The 17040-nt window shown below is 40.1% G+C and overlaps 1 protein-coding gene and 1 long non-coding RNA gene across 3 annotated transcripts in view; one reads left to right on the forward strand and one right to left on the reverse strand.

The window, feature by feature from the left end:
- The window catches only part of LOC136249159 (filamin-B-like), a 39341-nt gene that overhangs the window by 1876 nt on the left and 20425 nt on the right, over window positions 1-17040 (forward strand). The window lies entirely within an intron of this gene.
- On the reverse strand, window positions 10807-14035 carry LOC136249160 (uncharacterized). The gene is made up of 3 exons (XR_010698101.1): window positions 13274-14035; window positions 11899-11970; window positions 10807-11384 (listed from the first exon to the last, which is right to left on the reverse strand). It is a non-coding gene; the product is annotated as an uncharacterized lncRNA (long non-coding RNA).

The following is a 17040-nucleotide window of genomic DNA, read 5'->3' on the forward strand; positions in this document are numbered from 1 at the left end:
GAACCCGACCCTAACCCTAACCTAACCTGTTAAACATAGTGATGTCTTTCACTGTCTGTATGAAGGTAAATTTTTGGTGAGTTTGAGCATAGATAATAAAATTATATACCTTACCTATTATTTATGGTTCGAGGCGAGCTAGGGTTGGCCCGGCAGGCCCCGGTTTCGCGGATAGACGCTCGCTCCAACCCTAGCTCGCCTCGGGTAGTGCTAAAAGCCGGAACGGAATGGAACAGAACCAATTAGGGCAAGCACCAAGTAGAAAAATCGTTTGAAACGGATTTTACATCATTTTCAACTGCTACACAGTGACTAGAATTGTGTTAGAGTTTGTTTCCTTCTACTTATATGCATGCTAGAAATCGTGCTCTCGGAATTTCTATTTAATGGCCGCAATGTGGCATATTGTGTTCTTACCAATCCATCAAATTCTGTTTGATCCTGATGTAGAATTACTTCCTTATCATTCTAAAAGGTAAACTACTGTCAGGGGCGGATCCAGAGTTTAGAAAGTGGGGGGGCACCTTTCTGAAAAACAGTTGAAGACCAAAAAAACTTGCTGAAAACCAGTTGAAGACCAAAAAAAAAAAAAAAAAAAAAGGTCACAACAATAATAGCTAGTTATCCTTACCGACTATATCACGTCTGTTATGTAAAATAAAATCCTATTTATGGCTTCATAGGTAAGCTACACTGCCTCATGAACATTGTGACTGCTTTATTAGAGTAATTGACTGCTCTATTAGAGTATCTCGATCTTGTATGCAATTTCTTGAGGGGGGGGCATTTGCCCCAAATGCCCCATCCTGGATCCGCCATTGACTGTAGCATTTTCATGTTATAGTCGCGTCCAAGCCTTTAGTAACAGCGAGGATGGTTTTCTGAAGTGTGCCAGCATTGGTAATAATTTACAAGAGTTAACCACGGTGTATGTTAGTGGCTGTCAATCATATGCTTACAGTACTTACAAAATAATATTTTAGCAGGTAAATGATAGTTATTCAGTGTAAGTAATTGCAAAACGCATTAATGCAGTGGGCATTAAATAGAAACGTCGAGCGATTTTTTAACATGCCTGCAAGGAGACAAAAATTAACTTCAGCACAATTCTAGTCACTATGTGATAGTAAGAAACTGCAAAATCGATTTATTAACTTGGCGCACGCCCCCTTCCGGGTTTTAGCACTACCGCTCGCCTCGAACTCACCAAAAACTTACCTTCATACTAGTGTTTTTTAAATTCCAGCCCTAATGGCACTCCCATCCTCCCTGATCTCTAGCTAGAAGTTAAACCTAATTTAATTTATAAAAGACAAAAAGCAGCTAAACCTAGAACCTACAGACCTACAAAAACACTGCACGGACTGCCAGCATACACACAGCAAAACCCCGACAGGAGCCTTAAAGGTCCACTGAAATGGAAATTTCACTAGCCATTTTATTGAATGAATAAGTAGTTTGTATCATGCAATACACGAAAACACCTTTTTGATAATTCAATTATGTTGTTGTGCAGAGTTATGCCACAAAGTCTAGTTACGTCACGATGTGACGTCAGACCAAGAACCGGAAGTACTGTAACTGCACACTTTATAATGGGAAAGGCTGACAAAGTCACAGTGCAGTAGCATTACCCAGCACTTCTTTTCGACATTGTAGCATTCCAAGATCACTGAAGAGTTCTGTTGGTAAACAAAAGCGAAGTCTGGAGTGTAGCTGTTGCTGTAGTGCTTGGGCTTGAACCACCTTCTCCTCTCGGTACGCGCGAATCGCTGCATGTTTCACTGTAGCAGGCTGTTAGTTCGGTCTGTTTACGAAGCTGGGTTAGCAGTATCACACACACAAACGATCGTGCGATTGTTAGACTTACCTGATTCGCTCGCCAATATCCTCGTACTAAAATCAAGTGAGAGTGGTGCCAACTCACACCACAATTGCTATACCTCTCTACCCGCTGTGTTGGGAAGGATACGTGCTTAAACGCATTCAAAACAGCCAAGGAACGAACTGCAGCTCGCTCCCACCACTGTGTTGTCGATTTACAGCCCCTTTCACAGATGTCTCGAGCGTTCTTCACCACACCACCTAGCGTACATTAACTAACCCACTCCCATAGACTTGTAACTGGTTGCAGAACAACTTCTTACCGTATTTCAAGTCTTTGTGGCTAGTATGACTTGAAATTAAACCGAAACTTGCTGTACATGGACCGAAATAGACACTTCTGTGTATCACACGCGTACTGAAGTTTTCTTGGTATGATGCGTTATGACGCAAGTTAATTGACAAACCGCAATATACTAAAATGTATTATATCTACTAAACAAAGCAAAATCAGACTAAACCATATGCATCAACCTATCCCATTAGTAGCAAGGATTGATAATAGCTAAAGTTGTTTTTACCATTTCAGTGGACCTTTAAGAAGAAAGCCCTGCAGACTACTGACAAAACTGCAGGGAGTGGGAACATGAAACAGAGTTCAACTCCCACAAAGGACTGCCAGACAATAGGCTAAATAGATGTAAAAATGTCCAGGCATTGTGGTGCCACAGACAAACAGAGAGTTGCTCTAGCAGATGGCGGTAAGCTAGGCCACGAGAAATGCCACTCCTGGTGGTTGTCCTTAAAGCAATATCCTACAAGACAGGACAACTAGCAGCAGACCACAAACCCAAGGACTCAACCACCAGGGGGACAAAGACATGTCCAACAGCCTGCCCAAGCTCATCATGATGAGCATCCTTGTCTTCTTCTCCCTTAGCAGCAGCCACACCTGCTGAAACTGCAGACCGACCCAACAAAGATTCGTGTAATGGACAACGCACAGTAACATCGAAGTACGCAGGCTTCCCATGCACAAAATCAGGGTGAAAAACATCACCTGGGCGATCCAATCGGGAGCCAGCACACCATTGCTCTTTACGGCAACCAGTGTTGTCCTGAAGTAAAGCATGATAAATCACATCACAGAAAGCATCGTGCCTATGTATACGCGTGGGTCCATGTCCACAGCCCAGTAGATGATCACCAAATTGATCAACAACACTATCACATGGGCAGCGAACTGGAGAAGTAGCAGAAAAGAGAGGGACACCAAGCCAGTATCGAAGAGAGCATACAAACTCCTGTGAGGACATGGATAGGCCTAAAGAATCACAAGGAATGGCCTGAAGCCATAAACTGGTACAGGGGTCAGCAGAAACTAGTGTGCTTGATAGTGGAGTCATCAGAGTGACCATTCCGTTCCATTCCTGATTCCAGTTCCGGCTACCGTAGGCGGGGAAAGTTTCGCGAATTTTGCAATTGCAGTAGCTATTGCAAAACTTTTACACCGGTTAGCAAATCAGCATCACGAAACTTTTACGCCGGTATACAAAGTAGAGTGTAATTTGCGAAACTTTTCCCACGCGTAACTTTCCCTGCCTAACTTGCCCTACCTATCTATGTTTGTCCGTAAGCACCCATGTGAGCAAAATCATTATAGTAATGGTAAAAGCAGCTTTTACGTAAGAAGTAAAGCGAACTGAAGTCTGTATCTTTTTGGTGGTCTCATAGATCCTTTACACCCTGGTGGTCTGCCGAAAATACGGGTGTGGCGACTCTCCTCAGACTTTGTGAATTACCTTCCCTTTGGGTTTTACAGGCGTTTAACAATTGGGAAACAACAGTGCGGGCTGTAATAGTATTTGCTCTATCACTATAACTAGATTCTCATAAAATAACTAGAGAGCACAAACTACACAACAACTCATAAAGCCTACTACAACAACTCTAAGAATGTATCATACATTATGTGGTTACATCACACCAATTACATAATTACCATAGAAACCTAATGTGTCTACTACATCTCCCTCCTTAAGTATGATGCATGCTACAAAATGTTTGTCATTGTTCACTCTCAACAAACCGTATAGAAGGTCTAGAAATTCTTCCACTTTTAGTCTGAACTACAGAAGGGTTTTCATCTGAAACAGTGATAAAAGTTTCGTCTGGAATTTCTGTTGGTGTTGGTATTGGATTGTCAACACTTGAAGCTGTTTCTTGGTTGGCTAGAGGTATCAAATCTCTTCTGTTTCGTCTGTAATAGTGGTAAGGTGTTTGGACCATATAGGATCTGCTGGATAGTTCTTCTGTGACTACACCTTCTGCTTCAATGTCAATTATCCAAACTGACTCTCCTTTTTGCAAGGGAATTAAATCCTTTGCACGATGTCACTGATCAAAGTTGATTTTTTGTCTTTTTCTCATGGACTTCTCCTTTTTCCTCAGTTTGTTGGCATCTGGTAACTTTGGCTTTAACTGCTTTGGGAGTACTGGAATAGTAGTACATAGCCGTCTCCCCATCAGTAGTTCAGCTGGACTATAACCATTCTCTAAAGGATTAGAACGGTAAGCAAGCATTGCTAAATATGGGTCATTACTTTTGTTTAACAGACCTTTTACTGTTCTGACAGCTCTTTCTGCTGCACCGTTGGCTTGAGGGTATTTTGGGCTGCTTGTAACATGTGTAAAACTGTATTGCTCAGAAAATGACTTGAACAATGCTGCTGAATATTGTGGACCATTATCTGAAACGACAGTTTCAGGAATGCCATGACGAGCAAATATTGACTTAAGATGTTGTATTATGTTTTGTGATGTCATGGAAGACAACTTGGCAACCTCAATGTAACGAGAATAGTAATCTATGACTAGTAAATAGCTAGAATTTCTCCATTCAAAAATGTCAGTCCCTACTTTCTCCCATGGTCTATTTGGAAATGGTGATGGCAACAATGGCTCCACATGGTTCAATCTGTGCTTAGAGCAAACAATCCAGTTTGAAACCTTTTCTTCAATGTCCTTCTTTATGCCTGGCCACCACACTGAATCTTTAGCTCGCTGTTGGTATTTTGTAAAGCCTTGATGACCAGAATGTAATTTTTTAATAATCTCAGGACAGAGAGAGGAAGGAATAATCAGTCGATTGCCTCTTAGGAGAATACCATTGTTAACACTCAGCTCATTTTTAACAGGAATGTAGTACTTCAGCATACCACTCAGGTGTTTTCTGGCTGGCCACCCATTTTGACAATATAGTTTAAGTTTCTGACAGGTTTCATCTTGATCTTGGAGACATTTGATCTCCTGTAGCCTCTTTGTAGTAGCTGGAAGATGATCAATAACAAGATTAACATAAGCATTTACCTCTTTATGAAAGGCTTCTGCAGTGTGGTCTTCAGTCAGAACTAGTGCTCTGGAAAGAGTGTCTGCTGTGCAAATATCCTTTCCAGGAACATGATAAATCGAGTAACTAAATCTCATCAGGCGTAGTCTAAAACGTTGTACTCTTATTGGCATTCGTCAAGGCTCTTTGTAGATAGCAGTGGAACAAGAGGTTTGTGGTCCGTTTCCAATTTGAAGTGCATACCCAACAAATACTGTTGGAATCTTTTACAAGCCCAGGTTGCAGCAAGGGCTTCGTTTTCAATTTGGGCATAGTTCTGTTCAGCTGCACTTAATGCTCGAGAAATATATGCAACTGGACGAAGGCTGCAATCTTTCTGTTTTCTGTTGTAAAACGGCTCCCAGTCCATATGCTGAAGTATCGGCAGAAACAATGGTTTCTAGAGTTGGATCATACATTATGAGAACTTCACTGGATGTGATAGCATCTTTGAGACTTGTAAAAGCTCTGTCTTGTGCTTCTCCCCATACCCATTGAGTTTTAGTACTAAGGAGTTCTCACAAAGGCTGAGTCTTGTCAGTTAAATGTGGAGAAAATTTGCTTAGTTGATTAATCATACCAAGAAATCGATGAAGTTCAGTGAGGTTACTTGGTGGTTTCATGTCACAAATTGCACGGATCTTGTTTTGGTCAGGCTGAATTCCTTCACTGTTTACAGTTTGGCCTAGGAAACTGATGCTGGTAGCACCAAAAACGCACTTCTCTTTGCTAAGTGTAAGGCCTGCTTCACTTATTCTCCTGAGAGTTGCTTTGAGATGCTGATCATGTTCCTGTTCTGTTTTGCCATAAACTATAATGTCATCAATTAGACAGACAACTCCATCAAGGTCTGACAAAATACCACTCATCTTTCTTTGGAAATATTCAGGTGCAGAGGTTATTCCAAATGGAAGACGATTAAAGGCATATCTCCCAAATGGAGTAATAAATGTTGTCAGTTTTGAGGATGCTAATTCAATTTGCCAGAAACCAGAATTAGCGTCAAGTTTTGAAAAATACTTTACATCTCCAACTTGGGCTAATGTTTGTTCTACAGATGGCAAGATGGGACGCTCACGGCAAACACTTGTGTTAAGTTTTGTCAGGTCAACACAGATTCGAACTTTGCCATTCGGTTTTGGAATCACTCTAACTAGATTCTCATAAAATAACTAGATAGCGCAAACTACACAACAACTCATAAAAGCCTACTACAACAACTCTAAGGATGCATCATACATTATGTGGTTACATCACACCAATTACATAATTACCATAGAAACCTAATGTGTCTACTACACAAACCATCAGATTCCAAGCTAGAAGCTGTTTCCAAGGCACCTGTACCCAAGGATGTGTCAGAATTAAAGGCATTTCTTGGCCTTGTCAACTACTATGGAAAGTTTTTGTCACATTTGTCAACCACCTTAGCTCCTTTATACAAGTTACTTCAGAAAGGTACTCGTTTTTGGTGGAAAGAACAGCACCAGAAAGCTTTTGACACAGTACGGTCAGGGTTGATTTCAAGTGAGTTACTTAGACATTATGATAGTGATTTAGAGTTAATATTGTCATGTGATGCATCTCCGTATGAGGTGGGTGCTGTCTTGGCACACCATTTTAGTGATGTAGCTGAGCGACCCATAGCTTACACATCACATACTCTAGTCCCTGCTGAGAAGCAATATTGTCAACTTGATAAAGAAGCTCTAGCTATATATCATTTTTGGGTTGAAAAAGTTTCATCCATACCTATTTGGCCGTCACTATGTTATTTTCACTGACCACAAACCTTTGTCACATTTATTTGATTCTAGTAGAGTCATTCCACCGTTAGCCTCTGCTCGAATACAGAGATGTGCACTTTCAGCCTACAGTTACACTATAGAGTAAAAGTCTGGCCAGTTAAATTCCAATGCTGACACTTTGAGTAGATTGCTTTTGCCCACAGCCCCTACTATTGTTCCAATTCCAGCAGACACCATCCATCTCCTTGAACAGTTGAATTCTACTCCAGTTACAGCTACCATGATCAAGAAGTGGACAGCCCAGGATCCTGTCTTGGCTAAAGTTAAGAATTTGCTACAGAAAGGGTGGATGCTACCACCTAAAGACAAGGATCTCCATCCATATTATAACAAACGAACTGAACTGAGTGTTGAGAGTGGCTGTATACTGAGGGGTATCCGTGTTGTGGTACCGCCTTAAGGGAGGAAGAAGGTGTTAGAGCTATTACATGAGGCACACCCTGGCATGGAATGAATGAAGCAGTTGGCTTGCAGCTACGTATGGTGGCTGGAACTTGATTCAGCGATTGAAGAGAAGGTGAAGTCATGTTGTGCTTGTCAGTCCAGCAGGAACAGCCCACAAGTGTCACCACTACATTTGTGGGAGTGGCCAGAAGAGCCATGGACAAGAATTCATATTGACTATGCGGGTCCTTTTATGAATAGGATGTTTTTGATCATAATGGATGCTCATACCAAATGGCTAGAAGTTCACGTTACTCAGTCAAGTACTGTAGCAGTCACTATTCAGAAACTTCAACAGACATTTGTGATTTTGGGCTTACCTGAGACAGTAGTTTCTGACAATGGATCAGCATTTACTAGCCATCATTTATGAAGCAAAATGGGATCACTCATGTGAAGACTTCATCATATCACCCATCCTCTAATGGTTTGGCTGAAAGGGTCGTGCAGACTTTTAAGACTGCAATGAAGAGAATGTCTGGGGGTAGTGTTGAGAATAAAGTATCTCGGTTCTTGTTTAAGTACAGGGTGACCCCACACTTTACTACTGGAGCACCTCCAGCTGAACTGATGTTTGGAAAACAGTTACGTACAACGTTAGATTTGTTACAACCAAGTATTGGACACAATGTTAGACAGAGTCAAACTAAACAGAAAGAAGGACGTGATGTTCATTCTAGCTACCTTTACCAGTGTCTGAACCAGAAGATGAAGTATTAGAGTTTGCAGTTAGCACCACTTCTGATGGTACCAGTGCCCCACTGCATCGATCAGCAAGAACTTGTCAACCTCCTTCTCACCTAATAGAAGAGACTAGTAACTGACTAGGGGGGGAGGGGTGTAGTATTGCTGTAGTAGGTATACGTGATTGTATATGCATATGATGTAATATTATGTAATCGCATAGCTGTACGCATACTGTTGTATCTCGTGATCATAAAATGGCGTACTAATCTTAAACATGGTGAACGAACACTACAGCAGGTCTACTACTAACTTGTCTACTAATCGTTTGTGCCCAGATCTTTGTTTTCTAAGTATTCATACAAGTGCCAGGTGCCACTGTAAGTCCCAAGTCGCCATGTCAGCTGCCAGTACATGTGTTCAGATGGATTATTAACAGAGGTAGACTATGTTTTCATGTTGTATATAATACTGTTTGCATTGTTTGTTTGTACTGTGTTTGTATTTAACTACCCAGTAACAATAAATAACATATTTATCTCTTGTAGCCGTGAAGTGCCAATCACTACTGTAGCTACCATTCAGTGTCCGCACACCACTGTTGTGCCATATCCATGAGTATTCCTATGAAGGCACTGCCACCTTTCACAGCAATCTGCTACACCATCTTGCAGTGTATCCAAGACACCATGTGACCATTTTTTGACATATCAGCCCATCTCATACTTAAAAGTGTAACTCAGCGGATGAGTCAGATAATGGTTGTGTGTGACACAAAGTGGAAATACTCAGCTTCTTTTGTCCTAGGTAGCACTGTGGTCTGCCCTTGGCAACTCCAGCCATGTCTTAATCCATCATCCTGATCATAGGAGGTGCAAGGGTGCTAGAATTAGGGATGCCCAAAATTTATGTTGGTAGTAGTAAGTGTGCAAAGCATGCTAATTCTAGGGGGGTCTGGGGGCATGCCCCCCCAGGAAATTGTTGAAAATTAGGTATCAGGAGATTGAATTTGAGGGCATTTTTGGTGGATTTAGCTGTTAATAAAATGCTATCTATTTTAATACATGCTTGATTGTTGTATTAGGAAGACTGTTCTATTGGGGTGACTGCTCTATTAGAGAATCTAGATTGTGATCAGAAACCTTGCAGGAGTTCACATGATGACTATTGCACAATACAGACCCCCTCTTCCACTGTCTATGCTGATCCATCCTCATTTAAGCAGCTGGTATCACATGAGAAGGACACAAACTGTGTACAGATACATAAATTAATATCCTAGCTAATTAAGCATTTGCTGGTCAGTATGAATTCTGAGGGCCTGTTATATATGTATATAATTATATTAGAGTACACATGGCTGTTGTCTTGATTATACCCAATAAAGCTTAAGCATCTGATTATAATTGTATTTATGTGCCAATACACACACGCACACGCACACACACACACACACACACACACACTGTACTGCCTTATTGGTGGGTTGTCCCGTTGGTGATTGTACTTGGCTGTATGTGCCCCGGGCCTATATAGTAATAATGATAATAATAAATGAAAGCTCTAGTTTACTACACCAGAATGGTAAAGTCAGTTTTAGATCTAGCTATCAATGGAAATTCTAGAATATTGTATTAGAAGCGCTCAGAAATATGTGTGTTCTGTTAGAGTGCTACAAAAACATTTATAAAGTCAAAATAAAATAGGCTATGTACCAAACATGCATAAGAGTCACATAATTGAGATACTCTAATAGAAGAGCAGTCGGCAATAGTACAATTTGTTTTCTGACTAAAACACTTAAGTGAACTAGTTAATTTTTTGTATGTATCAGTAAACTATCAAGTCCAGTAGTGTAATGGAAATCATCAAGGAGTTATAACATGAAAACCAACTATACATGCCCATTTGAGATCCATCATACATGCGACATTCAACAACTAAAGTGAAGTTCAAAATAATATCAAGACTCACGGTAGTGAGTCGCGCGGCCAGTAAAGCAGAAACGCGCGCCGCAGACAATAAATGACGCGACCACTACGTGAGGATTTTACAAGAACGAACGTTGTCAAATTCAGCCTTCCTGTAATCCACCCGTCACTTACGCTATCCCTCTGAAACTCTGGAGTTGAACTCATCGTGTCACTAGTAACTACCACACAAGCAGTGAAGCAAATCCATGCCGATTGTTTCGTGATCGAGGTTGCCGACATCAAAGGGGAAGTTTCATTTTTTTTTTTTTATCGCATGCGGTTAGACGCAACCGCAGGTGTATGCCTTGCGTTCCTTTGTGCATTCCGAACATTGATCGCCCTGTTATCGCTTCAGTATTCACTCAATCACCTCAAGATTCACATCATCGATTTCACCATACATGATTACCCTACAGTCGTGATTTCAGCACCAAACGAAGTTTCAGTCGTCCTCAGTCGACCTAGAGGCCAAATACAAATCCCAGATTGTTGTTTTCCGCAATACTCGCTTGGCATGTAGGGCAATGTGTCTTTAAACTGTTCTGAAAGTTTCGTTCAGATTGAAACATTTGTTTTTGAGAATGGCTAGTTTGAAATTTGAATTTAGTCGCCCCCACGCGTCATTTGCTCTCTAAGAATTTTACTCGAAATTTAAAGAATGACGCAAAGCACAACTGCGGTCACTGGGTATTGATGAACTGGCGCTCTATGTAGTTAATCAGTACATATAGCCACCAAGAAGTGTGCTGCCATAGATTATAGTCCATAGATATAATCTATGGTGCTGCATACCATCCTTCGTTTTGAAATTAGTCGCCCCCACATAATTTGTCCTCTAAGGGCGCGGCTTAAAGAATGACACAAGAGTACAACTGCGGTTACCAGTTGTTGACACAAGCTGTGAGTAATTAGCACATGTAGCGAGCTTAAAAGGAAGTGTGCAAAATCGCCTAATACAATTGTCACCATGCATTATTGCATTTTATAGCACCCCCACACAAAATTACACATGTAATTACAACATACAGAGGAGACACATGAATACCAAACACTTTTCACAACAATAATGTAAGAATTGTACAATAATGACTGTAATATAACTGCTATGCAAATGTTTTCCAGTGGCCCACCATGGTAGCAAGTCTCACATGACGGCATGTAGATTCATCCAAACACAATGGGAGTAACGAGTAAGTATGATGACAACAAGTTGGTATGACTCCATTTGTAGAATCCAGATGAGTGGGTGTGGCTCCAGTATGTCTAAACAGTTAACAAACATTCCTGTTATAAATACGTGCTAGAGTTGCAATATAATAGTATAGTATTCAAATGCAATAATACATAGTCTCCATTGCATCACTATCAAACGACACTAAGTGGAGGATATTGTTGCATCTCTAGTATGTACACTCTATCAGTACAACCTATCTTAATGGCCACTAGTATAGAAAGACAACCACTCTTGAAAAGCCAATTCCAATTGAGAATTTATACACTGTTACCTGCTGAATGAGTGAAGGTGGCAATAAACAAATTCCACCGTAATTTATACACGTGATCTGATCCTGTATATTCTGTCAGTGGATGAGATCCACTTGGCCAGGACAAAATGTGACTCAAGTGCCCTGGATGATCCATACTCAACCAACTTATGACCCAGTGGCACAATGGAACTGACTATTTATAGAGAATACAATTATATTTATTTCTAAGATGTGTGGATGTGTGGACACATTACAACACATTACATGTACATACAAGACATGCTACGTACTGTTTTAGCATTTCAAGTCACCACATTATACACGTACCAGTCAACAATGCTTCATAGTGCCCATCAGTAAACCTGAAGAAAAGTTACGAAAAATAAAAATTCACATAAGTACCATGAAACCTCATTAATATGGCAAGCTGTGGGACCAAAAAATTTGGCCTGAATAACAAGGTGGCCTTATTAATGAGGTCATAAGTAATGCTTAGCTATATTTGGGACCTACTAGAGGTGGCCAATATAATGAGGTGGTCTTATTAAGGAGGTGGCCACTAAGTGAGGTTTCACTGTATATATAGTTCACAATATTGTGAACTATATTAATGGTTAACAATATACACTGAAACCTGCAGGTCACTTCTTGTGGAAGATTGCTCTCTACACAAAATGACACATTCAGAGATTGTATTTAGATGGATGATACAGTAACGCATTGTGACTTCAATACTCGTGATGTGTCACTGCTAGGCAGCAACCATATACACGGCACTGCCACATCGCACTTGCTCGCACACACAATTTTGCTAAAGATTTTACAAATTGATAATTAAGGGGTGTGGCAACTAGCTGTTTCGCTCGCAAGACTGTGTGGCAGCTGTTTCCCTTCTGTACAAGTGGCCACCAAGACAGGTCCACTGTGGATGAAAGCCAGGCATTAGATATTTGGTATTTCATGTGTTGAAGACATTCCAGGGCTTCTGGTAGTTTCAAATCTCACCACAGTTTAGCTCAGGCAGTGTTGTGGTCACCACTAAACTACTGGAATGCTGTGTTATGTTCATCTTATGCTTGGCTACTATATTGTAGAACTGAAATGGATACTCTGAAAAATATATCCTATGGATAATGACTTCATCACTTTCTTCATCAGGAGCTTATAAGGACCAATAGTGAAACTTTTTACACTTGGGGCTGACAGTCAACTGCCTATGTCTGAAGCAGTGCTTTTGGTGCTCTAACAGATTGGCTGCCCCCTTGCTGCCAGCACTCACTGCCTCATACGCTGTCATACACTAAATCCATCTCTATCGCCAGTTAGAACAGCATGCTTCTTACCTTTTTCAAGGCCGCATAATGCAGCCACCTCTTTAAAAGGCAAGGTTAGAAAATTTTGTCCTTACGGCCTGAATAATGACCAGTTTTCACTGTACTATTAGTGATTAGTGATCATGGGGGATTATTTATTAAGATACTAAGATATACAAACGCTACAACCTCTAAATATAGCAGTAAATTTTTTACCCTGGTCCAATGTCTCGTAATAATCGTGACTTCGTGAGAGACTCTACTGTGACAAATACATGTTTATCATGATATGTGCTAATCGCCTTTTTACAATTAAGTTTTACAACACAAATACATGTATAGTTAAACTCACCAATTGCGACTAAATCCCTTCAACACGAAAAGACAAGTAATGAGACAACCTTGGAGACAACAGCCACACAAGCCTATTCTGGTGCGTTTATTTAGTAGTAATATAAATTTTAAAGGCGTTTATTTACAACAGGACATAATTACGCGCCCCTCTATTGTCTCTGTACATGCTTGCCTTTTCTTTACTATTCTCATTTCATTTCACAAGATCTCTTGGCAGGGGCGTAGCTTCTTCACTTGAATTAGTCAATGCTTGAAGTAGATCGAGATACTCTAATAGAACAGTCACATTTCTACAAGTGCCATATTTTTATATTGTAAAGTCTGTAAGTAGCTAGTAATTTAAACTATACAATCCGATGCTAAGCAGAAGTTGTAACTATGCTAAATATTGATTGCTGTGTTACAGCTGTTTTGTGACTGCTCTAATAGAGTATCTTGATCATTTCAATGCAGTACAAGATGAAAGGCAAAGTGTTGTTAAGGGTTTATTAGTTAAAGTTAGTTGACTGCAGTTGCATGCCACTAACAGGGCCATCCAGAGAAATTAGAGGGCCCAGGGAAAAGAGTTAAAGAGGGGCCCAGGGGCAAGGAAGGGTCTAGATCCTGACTGCTCTATTAGAGTATATCGATCTTTCTTTAAACAGGTATTCAAGGGGCCCCTTTCGGGCTGTGGTAAGGGGCAAAATACCCCAGTTACCCCCAATGTGGGCGGCTCTGGCCACTAAAATTACAGTTATATTTTAATATTCTGTCACTGTAATCTGGGGTTTCTGTCAAAACCATGGAAACTCACCTACTGTTATCAACAGTGCATTGCTTATTCTAACAAAAAGTATTGAAATCCCATCCAAAAACAGCTTATAGCTGTAAAAAAAGTGCGCGTCCAAGTAAAGCAGAGTTAACTGCGACAAAAAGTAATGATATCATAATGCAGCCATGTGCGAGGTGTGCAAGTTGTAAAATTAATATTAGCTAATCAGATAATACAATGTTATTGTTAAAATGTTAATGAGAACTATGTGATGCTGCTAGTTTTTAAGTGTGTGAGCATCTTCATAAATGCCACATAAATTTAATTCTCAATAAAGCAATGTGTATAGATTCTCTGATAGTAATAAATAGTTTGAGTTTGGCAGCCTTTCCTGTATACAGCAATGCTACGAACAAAGGAAAGGTGGCCAAACTCAAACTATTTATTACTATCAGAGAATCTATACACATTGCTTTATTGAGAATTAAATTTATGTGGCATTTATGAAGATGCTCACACACTTAAAAACTAGCAGCATCACATAGTTCTCATTAACATTTTAACAATAACATTGTATTATCTGATTAGCTAATATTAATTTTACAACTTGCACACCTCGCACATGGCCGCATTATGATATCATTACTTTTTGTCGCAGTTAACTCTGCTTTACTTGGACGCGCTCTTTTTTTACAGCTATAAGCTGTTTTTGGATGGGTAAAATCATACAAATGTCACTTAAAATCTTGTTCTTCTGCTTACCTGTAAAAAATATAGTCAAAGGCCAGCATATATATACGTATATTACATCAAGACTCACGGTAGTGAGTCGCGAGGCCAAGAAGCATAAAGTGCGCGTCCACAAAACAATAATAAACACGCGACCACTACTGTGAGTCATTTACATGAGGGATTGATTATGCAATCTTTTAAAATCCGCATGGCGAAATCTCAGCCTTACTAAAAGATTCTGCCTTGAAACCAAGGGCATGTAACCTTTGTATAATGAGTAACCACTACACGAAAAGTCAGGCGAATTGTTGGAGTAGTTTGTTCCATCGCCCACCCATTTACAATGCATTAATTAAATTATTTATTCAAATGTGCATCGTTCTTTAATTTTCTTCGCCATCGCATCCCATTGGAGCGATTTTCTTTCAACCATGAAGTTGTATTGTAAAAAGGCTGTGGCTATCAGGGGCTTTTTACACAATATATCTGTACATTTAATTTCGCTAAGAGTTGTTCGTTGGTTTATGAGATCGCTTTTGTGCTCTTTGAAGATTCAAACTTGCCACCATGACGTCGAGATGTGAGGCGCCCGCCTCAATTCCCAAACCGAAACAGTGTGGAAGTGGTTAGCCATAGCGAGCTGGCTGATTTCATTGTGCTGTCAACTCTTGGTTTAATTGTGAGTCCAGTCACTGATTTGTTTTAAATTCGCCACAGTATGCCTCCACTGACTCGTTATAGCATGACTCCGGCCCATGCAGGGCCGTACATAGCTATAGCCAGCTGTTTCATACCTGCTGTAGTGATAGTTGGAAGTAACTTACTGCTACGTTACCCGTGCATGTCTTTAATCCCGACCCAGCCCTTCAGTGCCTGTGAAACTTCAGTGTTCACTCAAAAAGCCAGCATCAGCGCATCACCTTTCAGTAACCCACAATTATAGACCGAAACTCTTTAATGATAGCATGAATATACTGTAATAGTAAACAATTACATTATGATGATCCCATAAAATTAAAAAAATGACTACAATAGCACAGGAAACCAGATACACTAGCGTTTGGCTATGAAGTACCACCAAGAGTTCATAATATAGTAGTGGGGTCTTGGTAGCTACCACATATTAATTTTTCTTCACCATTTGCGTGATTTGTCCATTGGCCATAAACTCACCTGCCAACAGTCACAACATCAGTATCCACCCTGCATATACAGAAAGGGATACAGTATGGTAAGGTACAGCAACTAAAACCATATAATCATATAGTCAGACTAACATGTCAACAAACACTTAATTCCACTATTATGATTATTGTGAAAGTGAGCATCCCACATTACCATTCTCAAGCATACTGCAGCAGTTTTTGGAATATATTACTTGACTTGTTTTGTGGTTCTCACCTACACTGTTGACATAATAATTTTCGTTGCTAGGAGACATATAAACTAGGAGGGACTAATGGTTATAGCATAATGGTAAACAAGTTACACAACAGCAAAGGAAATTTTAATTAAACTAGCAGTGATTGGATAGTTGATAGATAAAAGTAGAAGACAATTAGTAGTATTTCCAGTCCTGATTGTTTGAGAATAAGCACATTAGCTGCTATAAGCATGAAAAAAGCAAGACAGACTAAATTTTAACATGTAAACTCATTATGCACCTACCAATGTATTCCCCCCTTGGATGTAATGCCTGTAAGTGGGACTTTACAAGGCGAATTGACATGAAACTGCTGCTTCACTATGGGGCATTTGACAATCATTCACTAAACACCCAAGTATTTTTTCTACGCTATGTCAAATCCCCCACATTGCAACTGGAGCCAATGGTGGGGATTTGACACAATAGGTTTGTCCTACCATGGGGCATTTAACATTCGGTTGTGCCCACTATAGCCCTATATATGCCCGAGGGAGAGGGGGGTTAGTAGGGCAATACATTGATATGTGCATTATATATAATATGGTGCATCTACTGGGGTAAGTAGATTAAGCCTGTACCTTGCGGGCCTAAGCATGTTCCTCTCCTGCTTTAAAAATAATCTTTTATTGCCTGCCCCTAACTGGAGTTTTCCTGACACCTTCAACATCACAAAAAGCTATCTAAAATGGTTAATTTAGCTTTGACTATTGGCAAACTACAACACTCAACAATTATATCAGAGTATACATAACTCTATATATCTGCCCAGTTACTATATAGTATGGTCCATGGTTGTCTCAGATCTGCTTATATTATTATCACATCAATCAATTGATGCATAGTAATTACGGCCTAC

Source organism: Dysidea avara, chromosome 3, assembly GCF_963678975.1.
Source record: "Dysidea avara chromosome 3, odDysAvar1.4, whole genome shotgun sequence".
Lineage (NCBI taxonomy): Eukaryota > Metazoa > Porifera > Demospongiae > Dictyoceratida > Dysideidae > Dysidea > Dysidea avara.